The sequence below is a fragment of the Lithobates pipiens genome, unplaced genomic scaffold (genome assembly GCF_037356315.1).
Source record: "Lithobates pipiens isolate NorthernLeopardFrog02 unplaced genomic scaffold, aLitPip1_a1.2 Scaffold_8, whole genome shotgun sequence".
NCBI lineage: Eukaryota > Metazoa > Chordata > Amphibia > Anura > Ranidae > Lithobates > Lithobates pipiens.
Genome location: NW_027507903.1, coordinates 451,803,614 through 451,823,099, shown reverse-complemented (window position 1 = coordinate 451,823,099; position 19,486 = coordinate 451,803,614). Strand labels below are relative to the sequence as shown.

Genomic DNA, 19,486 nt, shown 5'->3' with positions numbered 1-19,486 from the left:
AATGAAGCGACGGGTGCATGGTACGTTGACAAACGAAAAGCTTACGGCAATACTCACAGGCTCTAAGGACACATTTCTAAAGACTTGGCAGCCTAAGTTGGATCAATTTCCAGCAATGAGCCCACATTCCCGATTTCTGGACCTATAGGTAATGCTGTGGAGCCTACTGGTGGTGGCATTGGTTTCCCTGGGGCAGGGCTTATCTTCTTCCTACCCTTCTCTTTCTTCTCTTTTTCTTTTCCCCGACTATCTACCTCTTGATGCCAGTTAACAGAGTCTGTTAACTGCTCTCTGGCCATACTTTTGAGGTCAAATATTTATTTACCTGTTTTGATGGTGTAGCATATCACTCTACCCCTTCTGTACATTAGGAGACTTGCAAGCTTTCTTGCCTAGTGTCACAGTCCCTACCGTGCCAAGCAGATGACCAGGCGTGGTCACTCCCCAAGTGGCTCAAGGAGGTACTGAACCCATCTGTTTAGTGCTCCTGTTACTTTGCCTCTGAGCCACACCTTTGTTCCTTTCACCCTGCTTTCCAGCTATGCCTAGTTCTGCAAGAAGTACTGAGGGTGATACTCTGATTGTACCTGTCACTCCTGGTTCAGCAGAGGCAATTTATCCAATCAGGTGGGTATAAAACACTGCCTTACTCTGAGGGCTTTGTCTCTTGTTTCCTGTTTTGCCAAAGGTTCCTGTGTTCCAGTATTCCTGTGTTCTAGTTACATCGTTCCGAGACTGACTCCGGCTTTTGACCCTGGATCTGCTTATCATTTATTCTGTCTTCCAGAATCCCTCACTGTGGCTTTACCTCGACTATCCTTTGGCAAATTCCTGTCAAGCCCCCGTGCACAGATTCACAGCCCAGGCAGCTTATTACCCTGTTACTGTGGGCTGTGTGTATTTGCAAGGTCGAGCATACATCTCTGCATCATGGACTCCAACCTAGGTAAACCCTTACACCTAGTTGTTGTTTTTTTGTTTTATATAAATATTTTTGGGGGGTTCCTGAGAGGTTCTCTGACTTTATCCCCATAACTCAAGATGTGTTAATCTCATGTACTGCATGCTATTTTTACAGGGCGATTCCTGGATTACTGTTTGCTTTCTTTAGCACATTCTTTAGCACATTCTTTAGACTGCAACTATTGCGTGCCACATGATTTGCTATTACCCTATTAGATTATAATAACATCAAGGCACACACACCTGGGTATGTTTTTTCTTTTTGTTGTTACTGCTTATACCATGTTAGAGGCATATTGGTTTGTGCTATATATGTTCTCATTCTCATACAACTCTCAGCTACTGGCCTAGGTTATTGTTCGCTGTTTTGTGAGTTTGTCCTTATTAAATAAGAATATTGTAAAAGAAAAGTGGTGGTGGATTGCTGATTGCTAACAAGCGCTGGACATATGGTGAGTATAGAAGCGAGAATTGCTATTTTTTTGTTTTCTCACATGATGGGCAATTATTTAAGAAAAAACACTAGCTGGAGTTCAGTTAAACAAAAAAAAAAAAAAAGGATTTAAAGATTTAGGAAAAAAGCTAAGGCTTCATTAAAAAGTAACGCCGTTGCTGTATATTGTGTCATGTCAGGAATTTATTCCTGCTGAATTGTAAACTCACTGAAAGATCCACATTAAATCTAAAATATTACATTTTCATTAATTTTCTTGTTTAGCTGCAGATGTTACATTACCAATCAGCAGCACCAAAACTGTAAGAACTTACCGTCACGGAACTCTGATCAATGATTGACAAAGAAGCTGCAACTGCAAAACGTCCATGTGAATTCAACACATTAGGAAATTTTCTGCTAATCTCTATTGGGACCATATTATTTTAACCATGGAAAAAAGGGAGTTGAAAATAAACCAAATAAAAATGGCAAACAAATCATTTCAAAGTGTTTAGACCAATTATTATCACATAGTAATGTATATTTCAGCAATTTAATTTTCATCACCAATGCATTGAAGGCTTATTTACATAAGCTTTATTTGCAAGTAAGCAAATATTTGCATGTACATTTTTTAATAAAATAACTGTTTAAACTGAAGCTGACAATTACTGTGAAACTATTATGCACACTTAATAAAAAAAATAAAATAAGAACCAGACACTAGATAATTAAATTAACAGTACCTGAAACACATTGTGTTTATTCTAAACAATAAATTAGTTTTGATTGAAAATGTGCTAATTACTGAATGCATCTAGAAGTGTCACTCGCACGAGTAGTCTGAGGTTTCTTCTTAAAGCATAACTCCAGTCTTATGAAAACTTGACATGTCGCATATTATTTAAGTCCATTCATTTATGTTTAGCTTGCTATAATGTACCGTATCTATTTTTATTTACATTTGAACAAGTACTAATGCATGGCTCTACAAAGAGCTGGTCCCAGCAGCTTCACCCATGGGTGAGCATCTGGATGAGAAAAATGAGATCTGACCAAGGCCTTTAACTGGTCAAAAACACATGACGAAGGATAAATGGAAAAAGATGTTCAAATATTGACAAAGCAAGAACTTTTTCTGGGACCTGAGGGAAGGTTAGATGAGCACCCTATATAAACCACACAACCCAGGCCCAGCACCTGATGGGATTGTTCTGGCTACCTTGGATGTAGAAGGTATCTACATTTTTCAAAATGATGGAACTGCAATGATGCAACAAAACTTTTTCTCTGGAGCCGCTTACAGAGGAGATGCACTTCATTTTGACAAGCTACTAATTATAATTAAAATCACCTCTGCCTACAGGAGGTAGGAACAGCAACCAGTCATATTCTGGTCAGCTGTGCTGCAAAAGTAGAAGAGAAGCCATTCATGAAATACAGGAATGATAAATGCATAAACAAAGTATAAATTAATTCGAAGTTTAAAGGTCTAAATAATTAGTATTAATCAATGTGGGTGAAGAGGTGGAGGCCTTGAAAAGTGAAGTCTTGTGATTGGAAAACACTGGTCCTTTTTTGAACACAAGATTTAAAGTGGACCTTCCCCGTGACATAAAAATAGTTCCTGCTAGTAGCCGCGTTCTGCAGGACTGCGAGCTGTGGCAGGCAGTAAGGATGTGTGGGAAGGGAAGGCGTCCATGCCAACGGGGGTCAGTCTGCCCCAGGTGCCACACATTGGGGAGGGGGGGTGTTATCCCAGCACGCCCGTGAACCCCTCCCTCAGTCCTCCTCCTCCAGCGGTCACTGTAACAAGATCCCGCCTCCTAGAGTTCAGTGATAGGTGGAACAATGTCAGTGTCACTGGCTTGTATTATAGGAGGCAGGACCTTGTTTCAGCAGCCACTGAAGGAGGAGGACCGAGGGAGGGGAGAACGGGTGTGCTAGGATGACCCCCCCAACGTGTGGCACCCGGGGCAGACTGACCCTCATAGGCACTGGTATGGCTACACTGATGGGGACACTGATCAGGCTGCACTGATGGGGACACTAATCGGGCTGCATTGCTTGGCACTGGTGAGGCCTCTTGATCCAGCGATGTCCACAAGGGCCTTGCTATTTTGGGGACTTGCACTCCTGATTGGCTTTTGGCCAGTGAACTTATTAGGAGACGGAGGGGGCAGGGTTGAACCGTGGCTCCATGTGTGAATGGACACACAGAGCCGCAGATCAGGAGTGTGCCTGTTGGGTGCTCCAAGAGCAAGCTGCTTGCTGTGGGGGCATCTGGCAGGAGAGAGGAGCCAGGAGCACCAGGGGGAGGAGGATCCGGCTGCTCCATGCAAAACCACCATAATGATATATTTGTTATTAAAAAAAAAAACAAGGCTTTAGTATCACTTCAAGTGTCATTTCTGTCTGCTGCTTCAGTCCTTTCCTATCAGCATGAATCATGTCTGACAAATTTTCCTGACACCAATAGGAAAAGGTGACTGGGAGGGACCTTCGGCTGATTGACAGCCTCAGCTCTGTTTCCCTTTGCTGTATGAAGGAGGTGTTATGTCCCTTCCCTCCAGTCTTCTCACTGAGCTCTGCAGTAAATTCAGCTCTCTACCCCCTTTATTCTGAACAGTCAGGCAAGCTTTTGAGGCCAGTCACTTCACTGGGTATATGTGAGGGTTTACAACCACTTTAACGTTTTTTTTCCTTCCTCCTTCCTACTTTAGGTGTCCGTTTATGAAACTGTGAACTGTGGTGATCTTGAGGATCGCAGCTGATCTCAGCTCATAAGTGGTTTATGAAACAGAGATAATCAGGGGAGAAGACGTTTGAACATGTTCTCCCGCCGATGATCTCCACACACTGAGTATCCCCATTGACTGACAGAGAAACTGGCAGTTTATGAAGATGCGATCTCAGCCATCACCCTCCCCGATTCACCAGCTCAGAGGTGGAGAATCGGGGTGTGAAAAGAATCCCAGGGGAAGGAGGAAGATTTCTAACGTCTTTCTACCTCATTCAGACCCCCCAAGACAGTAATAATGTCCCCCTGTCATATGTATGTGTATACATATACAGTATCTCACAAAAGTGAGTACACCCCTCACATTTTTGTAAATATGTTATTATATCTTTTCATGTGACAACACTTAAGAAATTACACTTTGCTACAATGTAAAGTAGTGAGTGTACAGCTTGTATAACAGTGTAAATTTGCTGTCCCCTCAAAATAACTCAACACACAGCCATTAATGTCTAAACAGCTGGCAACAAAAGTGAGTACACCCCCTAAGTAAAAATTTCCAAATTGGACCCAAAGTGTCAATATTTTGTGTGGCCACCATTATTTTCCAGCACTGTCTTAACCCTCTTGGGCATGGAGTTTCACAGGTTGCCACTGGAGTCCTCTTCCACTCCTCCAAGATGACATCACAAAGCTGGTGAATGTTAGAGGCCTTGCATTCCTCCACCTTCCATTTGAGGATGTCCCACAGATCCTCAATAGGGTTTAAGTCTGAAGACATGCTTGGCCAGTCCATCACCATTACCCTTCGCTTCTTTAGCAAGGCAGTGGTGTGTTTGGGGTCGTTATTATGCTGGAATACTGCCCTGCGGCCCAGTCTCCGAAGGGAGGGGATCATGCTTTGCTTCAGTATGTCACAGTACATGTTGGCATTCAATGAACTGTAGATCCCCAGACCATGACATTCCCAACACCATGCTTGACTGTAGCCAAGACACACTTGTCTTTGTACGCCTCACCTGGTTGCTGCCATACACACTTGACACCATCTGAAGCAAATAAGTTTATCTTGGTCTCATCAGACCATAGGACATGGTTGAAGTAATCCATGTCCTTAGTCTGCGTGTCTTCAGCAAACTGCTGGCTTTCTTGTGCATCATCTTTAGAAGAGGCTTTCTTCTGGGACGACAGCCATGCAGACCAATTTGATGCAGTGTGCGGCGTATGGACTGAGCACTGACAGGCTGACCTCCCACCCCTTAAACCTCTGCAGCAATGCTGGCAGCACTCATACGTTTATTTCACAAAGACAACCTCTGAATATAATGCTTTGGTAAACCATGGCGAGGTCTATTCTGAGTGGAACCTGTCCTGTTAAACCACTGTATGGTCTTGGCCACCATGCTGCAGCTCTGTTTCAGGGTCTTGACAATCATCTTATAGCCTAGGACATCTATATGTAGAGCAAAATTTCTTTTTTTCAGATCCTCAGAGAGTTCTTTGCCATGAGGTGCCATGTTGAACTTACGGTGACCAGTATGAAAGAGTGAGAGCGATAACACCAAACTTAACACACCTGCTCCCCATTCACACCAGAGACCTTGTAACCCTAACGAGTCACATGACACTGGGGAGGGAAAATAGCTATTTGGGCCCAATTTGGACATTTTCATCTGGGGTGCACTCCCTTTTGTTGCCAGTGGTTTAGACAGTAATGGTTGTGTGTTGTGTTATTTTGAGGGAACAGCAAATTTACACTGTTAAACAAGCTGTACACTCACTACTTTACATTGTAGCAAAGTGTAATTTCCTCAGTGTTGTCACAGGAAGATATAATAAAATATCTACAAAAATGTGAGGGGGGGTGTACTCACTTTTGTGAGATTATATACACTACCGTTCAAAAGTTTGGGGTCACATTGAAATGTCCTTATTTTTGAAGGAAAAGCACTGTACTTTTCAATGAAGCTAACTTTAAACTAGTCCTAACTTTAAACAAATATACTCTATACATTGCTAATGTGGTAAATGACTATTCTAACTGCAAATGTCTAGTTTTTGGTGCAATATCTACATAGGTGTATAGAGGCCCATTTCCAGCAACTATCACTCCAGTGTTCTAATGGTACAATGTGTTTGCTCATTGGCTCAGAAGGCTAATTGATGATTAGCAAACCCTTGTGCAATCATGTTCACACATCTAAAAACAGTCTAGCTCCTTCCAGAAGCTACAAAACTGACCTTCCTGTGAGCAGATTGAGTTTCTGGAGCATCACATTTGTGGGGTCAATTAAACGCTCAAAATGGCCAGAAAAAGAGAACTTTCATCTGAAACTCGACAGTCTATTCTTGTTCTTAGAAATGAAGGCTATTCCATGCGAGAAATTGCAAAGAAATTGAAGATTTCCTACAACGGTGTGTACTACTCCCTTCAGAGGACAGCACAAACAGGCTCTAACCAGAGTAGAAAAAGAAGTGGGAGGCCGCGTTGCACAACTAAGCAAGAAGATAAGCACATTAGAGTCTCTAGTTTGAGAAACAGACGCCTCACAGGTCCCCAACTGGCATCTTCATTAAATAGTACCCGCAAAACACCAGTGTCAACATCTACAGTGAAGAGGCGGCTGCATGATTTTGGGCTTCAGGGCAGAGTGGCAAAGAAAAAGCCATATCTGAGACTGGCCAATAAAAGAAAAAGATTAAGATGGGCAAAAGAACACAGACATTGGACAGAGGAAGACTGGAAAAAAGTGTTGTGGACGGATGAATCCAAGTTTGAGGTGTTTGGATCACAAAGAAGAAAGTTTGTGAGACGCAGAACAAATGAAAAGATGCTGGAAGAATGCCTGACGCCATCTGTTAAGCATGGTGGAGGTAATGTGATGGTCTGGGGTTGCTTTGGTGCTGGTAAGGTGGGAGCTTTGTACAGGGTAAAAGGGATTCTGAATAAGGAAGGCTATCACTCCATTTTGCAACGCCATGCTATACCCAGTGGACAGCGCTTGATTGGAGCCAATTTCATCCTACAACAGGACAATGACCCTAAACACACCTCCACATTGTGCAAGAACTATTTACAGCAGAAGCAGGCAGCTGGTATTCTATCGGTAATGGAGTGGCCACCACAGTCACCAGATCTGAACCCCATTGAGCTGTTGTGGGAGCAGCTTGACCGTATGGTATGCCAGAAGTGCCCATCCAACCAATCCAACTTGTGGGAGCTGCTTCTAGAAGCGTGGGGTGCAATTTCTCCAGCTTACCTCAATAAATTAACAGCTAGAATGCCAAAGGTGTGCAATGCTGTAATTGCTGCAAAAGGAGGATTCTTTGACGAAAGCAAAGTTTGATGTAAAAACAATGTTATTTCAAATACAAATCATTATTTCTAACCTTGTCAATGTCTTGACTCTATTTTCTATTCATTTCACAACGTATGGTGGTGAATAAGTGTGACTTTTCATGGAAAACACAAAATTGTTTGGGTGACCCCAAACTTTTGAACGGTAGTGTGTATATATATATATATATATATATATATATATATATATATATATAATGTTAGGGGAATACTTATTTATTATTTTTCTATTTAATATCTATTTATTTTATTAACATGAACCATATCGTCTTTCCGTGTACTGAGTAGTGATATGATAATTTATCATTGCTTTATCCGGTTCCGGACCAGCGCACAACGATGTACGTCGACAGAATGTCACGGGCAGGCATATTGGCGTACAGGTACGTCCAATCTTCAATGCCGCCCTGCCATCGGGAGCGCGCCGCCGGCGGTGTGCTCCCGCGCTGGTCGGGACCCCCGTGAGTCCGGTCGCGGGACCCGCGGACTCGTTCGCCGCGGGCATCCCCGCGATCGTCTCACGGGACGGCTGAATGGAGGAAATGCCGTGTAAACAGCATTTCTCCATTCTGCCTAGCAACTAGTGACGCTGATCTCTGCTCCATGTGATTGGAGCAGAGATCAGTGTTCACTAAATGAAAGCCCAACCCCCCACAGTTAGTAACACACCCCTAGGAACACTTAACCCCTACACTGCCACCCACTGGTTAACCCCTTCACTGCCAGTGTCATTTACACAGGAATCACTGCATTTATATAGCAGTGATTACTGTATAAATGACAATGGTCCCAAAAATGTGTCAAAAATGTCCGATGGGTCCCCCACAATGTCGCAGTCACAATAAAAATCGCTGACCATCGCCATTACTAGTAAAAAAAAAAATAATAAAAAATTATTAATAAAAATGCTATAAAACTATCCCTATTTTGTAAACGCTATAACTTTTGCGCAAACCAATCAATAATCGCTTATTGCGATTTTTTTTACCAAAAATATGTAGAACAATACGTATCGGCCTAAACTGAGGGAAAAAAATGTTTTTTTTATATATTTTTGGGGGATATTTATTATAACAAAAAGTAAAAAATAATGTGTTTTTTTCAAAATTGTCGCTATATTTTTGTTTATAGCGCAAAAAATAAAAAACGCAGGGGTGATCAAATACCACCAAAATAAAGCTCTATTTGTGGGAAAAAAGGACGTCAATTTTGTTTGGGAGCCACGTCGCACGACCGCGCAATTGTCAGGTAAAGCGACGCAGTGCCGAATCGCAAAAAGTGGTCTGGTCTTTGACCAGCAAAATGGTCCGGTCTGTAAGTGGTTAATAAACGGACATCTCAGTGTTTCTGTGAATTTCTGGTACTGTAAGTCTCACGAGATTCCAGTATCAAGGTCCGTTCTCCACTGTTTGAAGCGTTTGTAGAGATCTTCACTCCTCCAAAGGTAAAGCGATCTACAAAGCTTCATAAACAGGCACACAGAGGAGAACGATCTCCTCTGAGATTGCTGGAGAATGAAGCAGTGAATATATTTCACAGCTTCATAAATGGAAACCTAATGCCGCGTACACACGATCGGACTTTCCGGCAGACTTGGTCCGGCGGACCAGAGTCCGTTGGACAATTCGATCATGTGTGGGCTCCAGCGGACTTTTTCTTCCCAAAAGTCCCGCGGACCTAGAAATAAAAATGGCTTCAAATTTGTCTGCCAGACTCGGCTTTTAGCGGACAATCCGTTCGTCTGTGTGCTAGTCCGACGGACTAAAACCAATGCTAGGGCAGCTATTGGCTACTGGCTATGAACTTCCTTATTCTACATCATCATCTAATCTGTTGGACTTTTGGAGTGATCGTGCGTGGCCAAGTCTATTCATTTGAAAGTCCGGCGGACCTCAGCTACAAAGTCCGTCGGATTGTCAGGTGGACCTCAGCTACAAAGTCCGTCAGATTGTCCGCCGGACCAAGTCCGTTGAAATGTCTGGTCGTGTGTACGCAGCATTAGTGAGACAGAGTCTTCCAGTGAAAGATCATTACTAAACTGCTAGATCTTTTTTTCAGATAAGTGTTTAATGTAGTATGTAGTATGGTGCATACAAGAGATGAGGCACATGACGGCATATGCCTCATAATAGATTACACTCATCTGTTTTAAAAAAAAATCCTTCCCTAGCAAAAATATGTTCATTTATTGTTTTGTTTTTATGAATATAGGCTTAGCTTTTAGAGTGTTATGTCACTACATTATCGGGGAGTGTTTGTACCTGTTAATCATTTGTATAATCTATATATGTAATAATTATTGATGTTCTATATATTGTTGTATAAATGATCACTGCAGCTTGCACAGGTTTATATGTATTCTGAATTATGTGTACTGCATCGCTGTTATATTAACATTACAGATAGGAAAATCACAAAGAAAATTCCTAGCATGGATTATAATTTGCTTTGGAAAGGTCATTTGCAGCTTAGTGTAGAAAATCTTGTCCTGGCAACTCATATGAAGGAAAAAGGGAAAGAAAACAGCTGACTTTTCTCATCAAACATTGAATGGTATCCATGCATTCATGCGTCATTATGGAAGACTGAGGACAACTGCTTTTATTATAATCATTCTTTAAAGGTACCCGTCCTTCTTTCCTGCACCCCTTCACCAATTTTCTTAGCAAGTCCAGTGGGTTACACTGTAAAAGTTCAATTGAGAAAAGGAAAGACATGTATAACCCCTAACCCTTTCACTGCCGGAGGCATTTTTTGTCCCCCCCCCCCCCCTTTTTTTTTGCACACATTAAAATGTACACTTTAGGCCTGAAGATTACTTCGAACTCCCAAAATGATATATATATTCTGAAAACAGAGACTATTTAGAATAAAATGGTGGCAGATTAAATCTTTTGTCACGTGATATTTGAGCCAGTTTTTATGAAATTAGATTTTCAGTAAAAAAATACAGTCAAATTATTAATGCACACAAAACTCAATATAATACAAATCTACAATGGTTTTGGTAAAATATAAAATATGAGGTTGTGTCCAGTAAAAGGATACCAAGTATGTTAAGCCTCAAAATTAAGATTGCCCATGAAAGGGCTAAAAAGTACAATACATGAAACTGTCCATGATCAACACTTTAAAAGCCTTGGCCTTGCCTTTTAAAGTCTCTGGGCACGCGCGCGTTCCTCCAGCAGCACACGCGCCCCTAGTGGCCAAAAGGTGAATTGACTTAAGGTAACATCGTTTCTCCCAGCCGTGCCATTCTGCTACAGTAAAACTGTGATAGCTTCAGATAGCTTCCTCTCTGGCCAGAGCAACCAGGAATTGTTAGCTCTGAATCTGTAAGTGCTCAGAGCTGAGTGCTTTAGAGGACAGTCTTCATGGGGGGGGGGGGGGGGGCACTTTCCATCCTGATATCTGCCATAATGGTCTCACGCACCCAGGAGGGCCAGCAGAGATGTGCGGTGAGGTCAGTGGTTGGTGAGACACTGGTTACTATCAGAGCCAGATACACACGTTTCATATTCCCAAGTTACGCATTCGATTCTCATTATGTAGGTGATTGCAGTTCTACTAGTTATACTCATTTAACAAAATATTTAGAAATGCTGTCCCTTTAAGATATAATGTTTAGGGATGCTGATTTTAATTTTCTAGCAAAAAATTATGATTTTTACACGTTATAACTTCAAAACCAGTAATTTTGCAGTAAATATATAAATATTAAATTATTATGTGATGCCTTTTACCCATAAACCCATGTTTTTTTTTTCATTGTAGTTAGGAGGGCTGGGAAGGAAGGGAGCATGTGATATGGCACTGCGTTACTTTAACTGACAATTGAGCAGCTGTGCGACGCTGTACTCAAAATTGATGTCCTTTTTGTCCCACAAATAGAGTGCCAATTTTGAAAAAAACAATATCTTTACTTTCTATATATGTAAAAAAATCTAAATGTTTTCATCAATTTAGGCCTAAATGTACTCGGTTACATATTTTTGGTAAAAAAAATCCCATATAAGCGTGTATTGATTGGTTTTCGCAAAAGTTATAGCATCTACAAATTATGGCATAGATGTAGGGACTTTTTATTTTTTTATATTTTAACTAGTAATGGTGGCAATCAGCGATTTTTAGCTGGACTGCGACATTGTGGTGGACAAATCGGACACTAATGCAGCGTACACACGATCAAACAATCCGGTGGAAAAGTCAAGACAATCCGCCCGTCTGTAGGCTCCGGCGGACTTTTTTTACCCAAAAGTCCGGCGGACTAAGAAAGTAGTTTTGCACACCAATCTGTCCGCCGGACTCGCATTTCAGCTGACAGTACGGTCGTGTGTGTGCCAGTCCACCGTACTTTTGAAATGAACGGACTTTTCCCGCCTGGAGAAAAGTCCGCTCATTTTGAGCGCGGCTCCAGGTAGCCGGGGCCAGCGTCACCTGGTATGGACTTAAAGGGGAATCCCTACGCTGAAAAATTGGCGTGGAGGTCCCCCCAGGTCCATATCAGACCCTTATCCGAGTACGCTGCCCGGCCGGCCAGGAAAGGGGGTGGGGACGAGCGAGCGCCCCCCCTTCTGAGCTGTACCAGGCCATGTGCCCTCAACATGGGGATTGCCTTGGGGAAGGGGGGGGCCATGCGGCCCCTCCACCCCAAAGCACCTTGTCCCCATGTTGATGAGGACAAGGGCCTCTTCCCGACAACCCTGGCCTTGGTTTTGGGGTCTGCGGGCGGGGGGCTTATCGGAATCCCAGCCCCCCACCCTATGTGAATGAGTATGGGGTACAATGTACCCCTACCCATTCACCTGTGAAAAAAACACAACACAGAGCCATGTCCCCAGAGCCAACATCACGTACAGGTATGTGGTTTTGCAGGGCTGCTCTGCTGCAGTAAATGTATGCGGGGCCTTCGGAGTTAAAAGCACAGAAAAATCAGGTATTTGTAAAAATGCTTATTTGTGTTAAAAGAACAACAGCGAATAATGTAAAGTTGCTTTTGTACTGTGAACAATACTTTATGCATTAGACCTATCTATACCAGTAGGTGGCACTGCAGTGTTATAAAGTGTATTCTATGGTATTGTATTTAGAGGAAGTACCTTCATACCTAAGTGTGTGTAGTTGTATCCTTCTGGTTTCCTGTTCCATGCTAAAGACATGCTTTGATATCCTCCATGAAAGTAAAAGTATACTTTGCATACAACAAGCTTCCAGTGCATGATTCAATAACCTGCTAATAATTTGCAGTGCTGTTCCTTTCCACAAACAATATTTTTCCATAAACAATATTTTTTTTTACACTTGCAATAATGCCCTGTGAACTGAAAATATGACTATTCCTGGAAGAATCTATTCCCTAGTGCAGATACCTTGCTCTTTGCCCACCACAGCCCTGTTTTGCAACAGCTGGAGGGCCACCAGTTTGAGACCCCTGCCCTACATAATTTTCTATGTAGCAACCAGTGAAAGAGCTAGGGGGAATACTATGGAATGTCAGCCTGCTGGTACTGACATTCAAGATGGTGGCACCCAGCAGAAGTGTTATGGAAGTAAACCCTCCTATCGTTTTCAGTCAAGGAAGCTGCCATCTTGGCCTCTAATAATTCTTCAATTGCCATAATGCTACACATGTGATCAGTTATGACATCAGCCATTGGATGGTTTGAAAGTTTAGTTGAGAGCACAACCAATGTGAAAGTTAGCATTTCCGGAATGCCGGGAATGTAAATGTTTTTTGAAACTGGGTTTACTCCCGCTTTAATTATTCTGCATGTTTACACAAGAGAGGATTTTACAGATAGTGTCTTGATCAGTGATGAGCTCAGGCAGGTTGGACATGCTCCTTTGTGCATATACACGCCTCCTGCATACATGTGGCTGCTTCTGCCGCCTATGATTGGTTGTCAGCTTTGACAGCTTCCTTTGGGAAAGCTCAGGTGGGATCAGACGCGTGTCCAAACTCACCTGAGGTCATCTCTAATCTTGATTCAGACCTGCTCAGTTTTGATAGGTTGAGAAGTCACTATAAACAGTTCTCAACTTTGTTTTACTGCTTCATTTTGTGCCCGACTACTATGGACACAAGGACCCAATAAAGCCTCGTTTTAACAGAAGGCGTTGGGGTTCCATTAAATGTTTCGTTTTAAGGCAAATAATGCTTTGCAGATCGCTTCTGCAGTGGTACGTTTTAAAATTCTGCATGACAGGCCCTCTCTAATAGGAATCAGTGATGCCATTTATTCTCTGCATGATCCCAGTAACTTCCATGACACGTTAAGTTCTAACGTCCACAATTCAACCAGAAATACCTGAAGCTCTTAGACAGTAAACGCTCCAATGGATCACGCTTTCCTTTTTTCTTTTATGAAATGTAGTGCTTTTTTTTTTTCTAACGGCACACTCCAAAATGTATTCAAAGGATGTTTCAGTCCTCCCCGAGGAATTCCTACAATATCTAATTTGTCGACCTTTCACAACCACAAGTTGATGGTAAATATCAGCTCCCTCCTTTCTGTCAAAATCCCTCTGTGCTTTTGCTATCCTTCTGACACTTCTCCCCACCGCCTGCAGCTGACAGGGCTTAAAGGTCATTGCATGCATCTGTTTGGATGAGGGGAGCTCTACAGCACATCTGATATGAACAGGAGAACTTAAAATGTTAAACTGAATCATACTTGTTAAACACAGCTTTCAGCTGCTGAATCGGTGGTGCTCAATCTCCGGGCCTCTTAACAAGGCATGTTTTTCAGTTCTTCACGACTCACAGGTGTTCACTTACTTTTTCTAATCCAGCAAGCTTCATTGCAGTTCCCTTGCTAGCAATCAAGACTATTTTTCCTTTTAGCCAGCGAGTGAGAAAGTTCCATTGGGTTAGGTTCACACCTGTGTGAGTGATTGCCGCTGGGGATTGCACCTGTACCCATAGTCACCTACACACTTGCGGTTTCTGAGCGGGCATCGTTTTAAGAAATGATGCACGGGTCTTTTCCCTGCGTTTCAGTAGGCACAGCAGCCAATTCAAATGAATATACTGCCGTACCTGCACAAAATGCAGCTCGCAGAGCCACACAAGTGTGAACCCGGCCTTAGGTATAATGGCAATGGCACCTCTGTGATTTTAGCACTGTGACAAGGTGTCATCAGCAGCAAAATTTTTGGTCTTTATTTGAAAGTTCCAACATAACGTAACCAGTGCCAGTCACAGGGGGTTGAGCTGTGCATAGAAACCAATCAGCTTCCAGGTCAAAGCCTAATTAAAGTGGAGTTCCAACCCCAAAAAATAAATATTAATGTGTTTAAAAAAATAAATAAATAAACATTTACAGAAAATCTTTTCTTTTTACTCACCTCTAAATGCCTGTTGCTAGGGGGTTCCTCGTAGTCTGCCTCCTCCGGCACCTGGGCTCCAGACGTCACTTCCCTCGGCGCAGGGAGGGAGATCGCCTCTTCCCCCTCCCTCTTTTCAATCATCTGGGACACGTAACCAATGAAGCCACAGCCAGGCGTCCACAGTTAAAATGCTGGCGTTGCCGAGCACAGGGGGGGACAAGTGGGGCTTCGATCCCCCGCATCGCTGGACCCTGGGACAGATAAGTGTCCGATTATTAAAAGTCAGCAACTGCAGTATTTGTAACTGCTGACCTTAAAAAAAAAAATTTTTAAGTGTGAACCCCGCTTTAAACAAGCTGAAATTAGACGCTGATTGGCTACCATGCACAGCTGCACCAGATTTTGCACTCTACAGTTTTAGGGCCGGTTCACACTGGTCTGACATGTGCTGCAACTTCCAGAGCACAAGTAGCATGACATGTCAAAATCAATGGTTCCCCATCTTAACTGGTCCGACTTTAAAAATGCTTCCTGCACTACTTCGGTCCGACTTGGGCACAATTTCAGCCCATTGATATGAATGCTGTTGGGATCATCATCTTAACTGATCTGACTTGTGGCATGCGACTTGTACTCTGAGGGTCTTGTAGGGGAACCCCACACCAAAATTGAAATTGAAATTGAAAATTGAGTGAGGTTTCCCCTCAAAATCCATACCAGACCCTTCAGTCTGGGATGGATTTTGAGGGGAGCCCCACTCAAAAAAAAAAAAAAAAGCGGCATGAAGTCCCCTGCAAAATCCATACCTGCCCTCAGCCCTGCAATCAGCCTGGCATGCCACAAAAAGGGGGGGGGGGCAAGCAAGCCTCCTGAACTATACCAGGCCAAATGCCCGCAACATGGGGGGTTGGGCCCCGTGTTGATGGGAAAAGGGCCTCTTCCCCACAACCCAGGGCATGATGGGGCAATGACATCACGGGGGCAGGGTCTTCGAGTGACGTCACCGGAGGGCCATGCCCCATAGCTATATAAGACCTGGCAGACACCATAGCTGACATAACCAAAGGATCCAGCGTTGGAGCAGGATTGTTTTGTTTATTTTGAGCGGGTTAGGAAGAAAAAAGAAAGGGAAGAAGAAGTCTATGGAAAAGGGAGAAGACATCACTGGAGTGAGAGGACAGTGGAGGAAGAAGACCGGAGAAAGAAGACAGCAGAGGGAGAAAACCGGAGGAAGAAGACAGCGGAGAGAGAAGACATCACCGGGCTAAGAAGACAGCAGAGGTAGAATCATTTCAAAGTCAGACCCCGTTCATTGAAGTCGCATGGAAGTTACAGGGAAAATTCGGGAATCGGAAGTCGCACAACATTCGTTTTGGATCAGTGTGAACATAGCCTCAGTAATTCAACCCCGCAGTTATACTGTGAGCATACGTGAGCAGTAACTTGACATAGTCTATCAGGCCTGTCCTTGCCATGAGTGCTGGTCAAGCATTAGTCAACTTCCAACTTTTAAAGCTGTGACGATCATCCTGAAATAGGGTCAGTGGGCAGGGAACTTTTCTGAAGCTGCAGTTTCTCAGGTCTGTAGTGATTTGCCACTGAGTAGACTTTTAAAGTGGAACTTTAGTCAGACAATGAGGTCTTGTTAGATCACTTCAGTCACATACATTATCTCACCCAGGTGTACACTCTCCATTTTTGACATTGTGCCAAAAATTGTACCCACTAGAGACGAAGATTTACTGCTGCTCAGGGGCTTGGACTTCAGCAAAATGGCAGTCTCTGGCAAGAACAATGTTGGTGGTAACACACCAATTTTGGTACCATAATTATTAATGTGGAATGTATGTTTTTTGCTAAAGAACTTTATTTTTTATCAAGTTGTTATGGGTAAAGTTCCCCTTTACAGAGTTCAGCCCCACCCACTCACCCCATACCTAGTTAGCCAATCACCTTAGAGCTGCTTTAACCACTTCCCGACCAGCGCACGACGATGTACGTCGACAGAATGGCACGGGCAGTCATATTGGCGTACATGTACGTCCAATATTCGTTGCCGCCGTGCCATCGGGAGCGCGCCGCCGGGACCCCCGTGAGTCCGGTCGCGGGACCCGTGGACTCGATAGCCGCGGGCATCCCCGCGATCGTCTCACGGAGCGGCCGAATGGAGGAAATGCTGTATAAACAACATTTTTCCATTCTGCCTAGCAACTAGTGACGCTGATCTCTGCTCCATGTGATTGGAGCAGAGATCAGTGTACACTAAATGAAAGCCCAACCCCCCCACAGTTAGTAACACACCCCTAGGAACACTTAACCCCTACACTGCCACCCACTGGTTAACCCTTTCACTGCCAGTGTCATTTACACAGGAATCACTGCATTTATATAGCAGTGATTACTGTATAAATGACAATGGTCCCAAAAATGTGTCAAAAATGTCCGATGGGTCCCCCACAATGTCGCAGTCACAATAAAAATCGCAGATCGCCGCCATTACTAGTAAAAAAAAAAAAAAAATTATTAATAAAAATGCTATAAAACTATCCCTATTTTGTAAACGCTATAACTTTTGCGCAAACCAATCAATAATCGCTTATTGCGATTTTTTTTACCAAAAATATGTAGAAGAATACGTATCGGCCTAAATTGAGGGAAAAAAATGTTTTTTTATATATTTTTGGGGGATATTTATTATTACAAAAAGTAAAAAATAATGGGTTTTTTTCAAAATTATCGCTCTATTTTTGTTTATAGCGCAAAAAATAAAAACCGCAGGGGTGATCAAATACCACCAAAAGAAAGCTCTATTTGTGGGAAAAAAAGGACGTTAATTTTGTTTGGGAGCCACGTCGCACGACCGCGCAATTGTCAGTTAAAGCGACGCAGTGCCGAATCGCAAAAAGTGGTCTGGTCTTTGACCAGCAAATTGGTCCGGTCTGAAAGTGGTTAACTTGCTGTCCACACCTAGTTACTGAGCCATGCTTCCATCAGTCAAGGCTCCCTTTCCCTATAGGCCTATGGGGATAGCCAAAACCTTTCATCCAACCTCTAAATTATTTCATTCACTATTTTGTCAATACAAATGGAAAGCAGTGGTGTAAAAAGCACTCGTGGATTTAAACAATAATTGCTTTGCATAATAATTCTTAGTGTGTTGACATAAATGGGGGCATGTCCATAAAGTGGACCTTCCCTCCCCCCCCCCCTTTTTTTTTAAATCAATAAACTTTGTAATAGTTGCTTGCGCTTATCTTGTTATATTTCCTGCAGTTCCTGTGGTCTGTTCTTCCGCTTTAGTGTAAACCACTTGCAGTTATTTTTAAGAAAATTGTCACTGGTGGGTGGCTCCGTCTTTCTTATTCTGTGCCAGCCCACCCGTGACATCTGTGCCTGATCTCGCACATCTGGCTCAGATTCTCATTGAGCATAACAAACCACTCCAGATTTCAAACCGTGCATAAGCGGTGGATCTTGTACATGTGCTATATGAGATCTGGCATGATCTCCTATTAAGCATAAGAAACCATGGCAAGTGTGCATGGAATGGTAAATCTTGCATATGCGCTGCACAAAATCTGGTGTGGTTGCTTAATAAAAAATCTGCTGAGACTTCCCTGGAAGCCACTCATGACTTAGCCTTCGGAGGATGCAGCTGTGAAGCCCTGGCCAGGTCACCAGTGCGTAATAAAAACCTGGAAAAAAAGAAAAAACAAGAAAGAAAGAAGATAGAAAAAAGTTACCTAAGACCCCTTTCACCCTGGAGCATTTGCAGGCGCTATGGCGTTAAAAATAGCGCCTGCAAAACGCCCTAAAACAACTGCTCCATTCACTCCAGTGTGAAAGCCTGAGGGCTTTTCCCACTGGAACGGTGCGCTGGCAGGGCGTCAGAAAAAGTCCTGCCAGCAGCTTCTTTGGAGCTGTGAAGGAGCGGTGGACTCACCGCTCCTCCACTGCTGCTCCCCATTGAATTCAATGGGGCAGCGCTGAGATACTGCCGGCAAAACGCCGCGGACCTAACCCCTTTTGGGTCGCTGGCGGGGGGGGGGTAAAACTGTCCTGCTAGCGGCCGAATATCGCCGCTAAAACAATGGTAAAGCAGCGCTAAAAACAGCGCCACTTTACAGCTGACACCGGTGGCGACTCAGTGTGAAAGGGGTCTAAAGTGGAAGTGTAAGCTACACAGAATTCTGTTTGAAAACACCACTTCCCCCCTCCTCCTACCTTTGCTACATACCATTTGTAAAATAGATTTATGTAAATACCTTTTTTTCTATTTCTTTTGTTTTGGTCTGGTCATGTGATGCAGAAGCTCCAGCTCTTCTGTGACAGTGAGCAAATGCTGCAGGAGATGGGAGGAGGGCCAATAACAGATGGGCATGCATCTTTTTTACCACAATATACAGCATGTTTCAACTTCCTTTAACACGCCATAATGTCCAGCAAAAGTAGAAGTTTGAGGGCCTGACACAATCCACCAAACACTACTAGGGTTCTTACAATGGTCAACTTTTATACATATAGGGGGAGATTTACTAAAACTGATGCACACTGAATCCTGTCCAGCTGTACATAATAACCATTCATAATAACTATTCAGCTGCCAGGTTTTATTGTCAAAGCTTAATTAACCACTTGCCTACAGGTCACTTTAAAGTGG

General features: G+C 43.2%; 1 protein-coding gene and 1 long non-coding RNA gene across 3 annotated transcripts in view; one reads left to right on the top strand and one right to left on the bottom strand.

Moving 5' to 3' along the window:
- The window catches only part of SGCD (sarcoglycan delta), a 1,108,439-nt gene that overhangs the window by 400,826 nt on the left and 688,127 nt on the right, over positions 1 to 19,486 (bottom strand). The window lies entirely within an intron of this gene.
- On the top strand, positions 516 to 1,899 carry LOC143963177 (uncharacterized). The gene is made up of 3 exons (XR_013270902.1): positions 516 to 627; positions 788 to 946; positions 1,682 to 1,899. It is a non-coding gene; the product is annotated as an uncharacterized LOC143963177 (long non-coding RNA).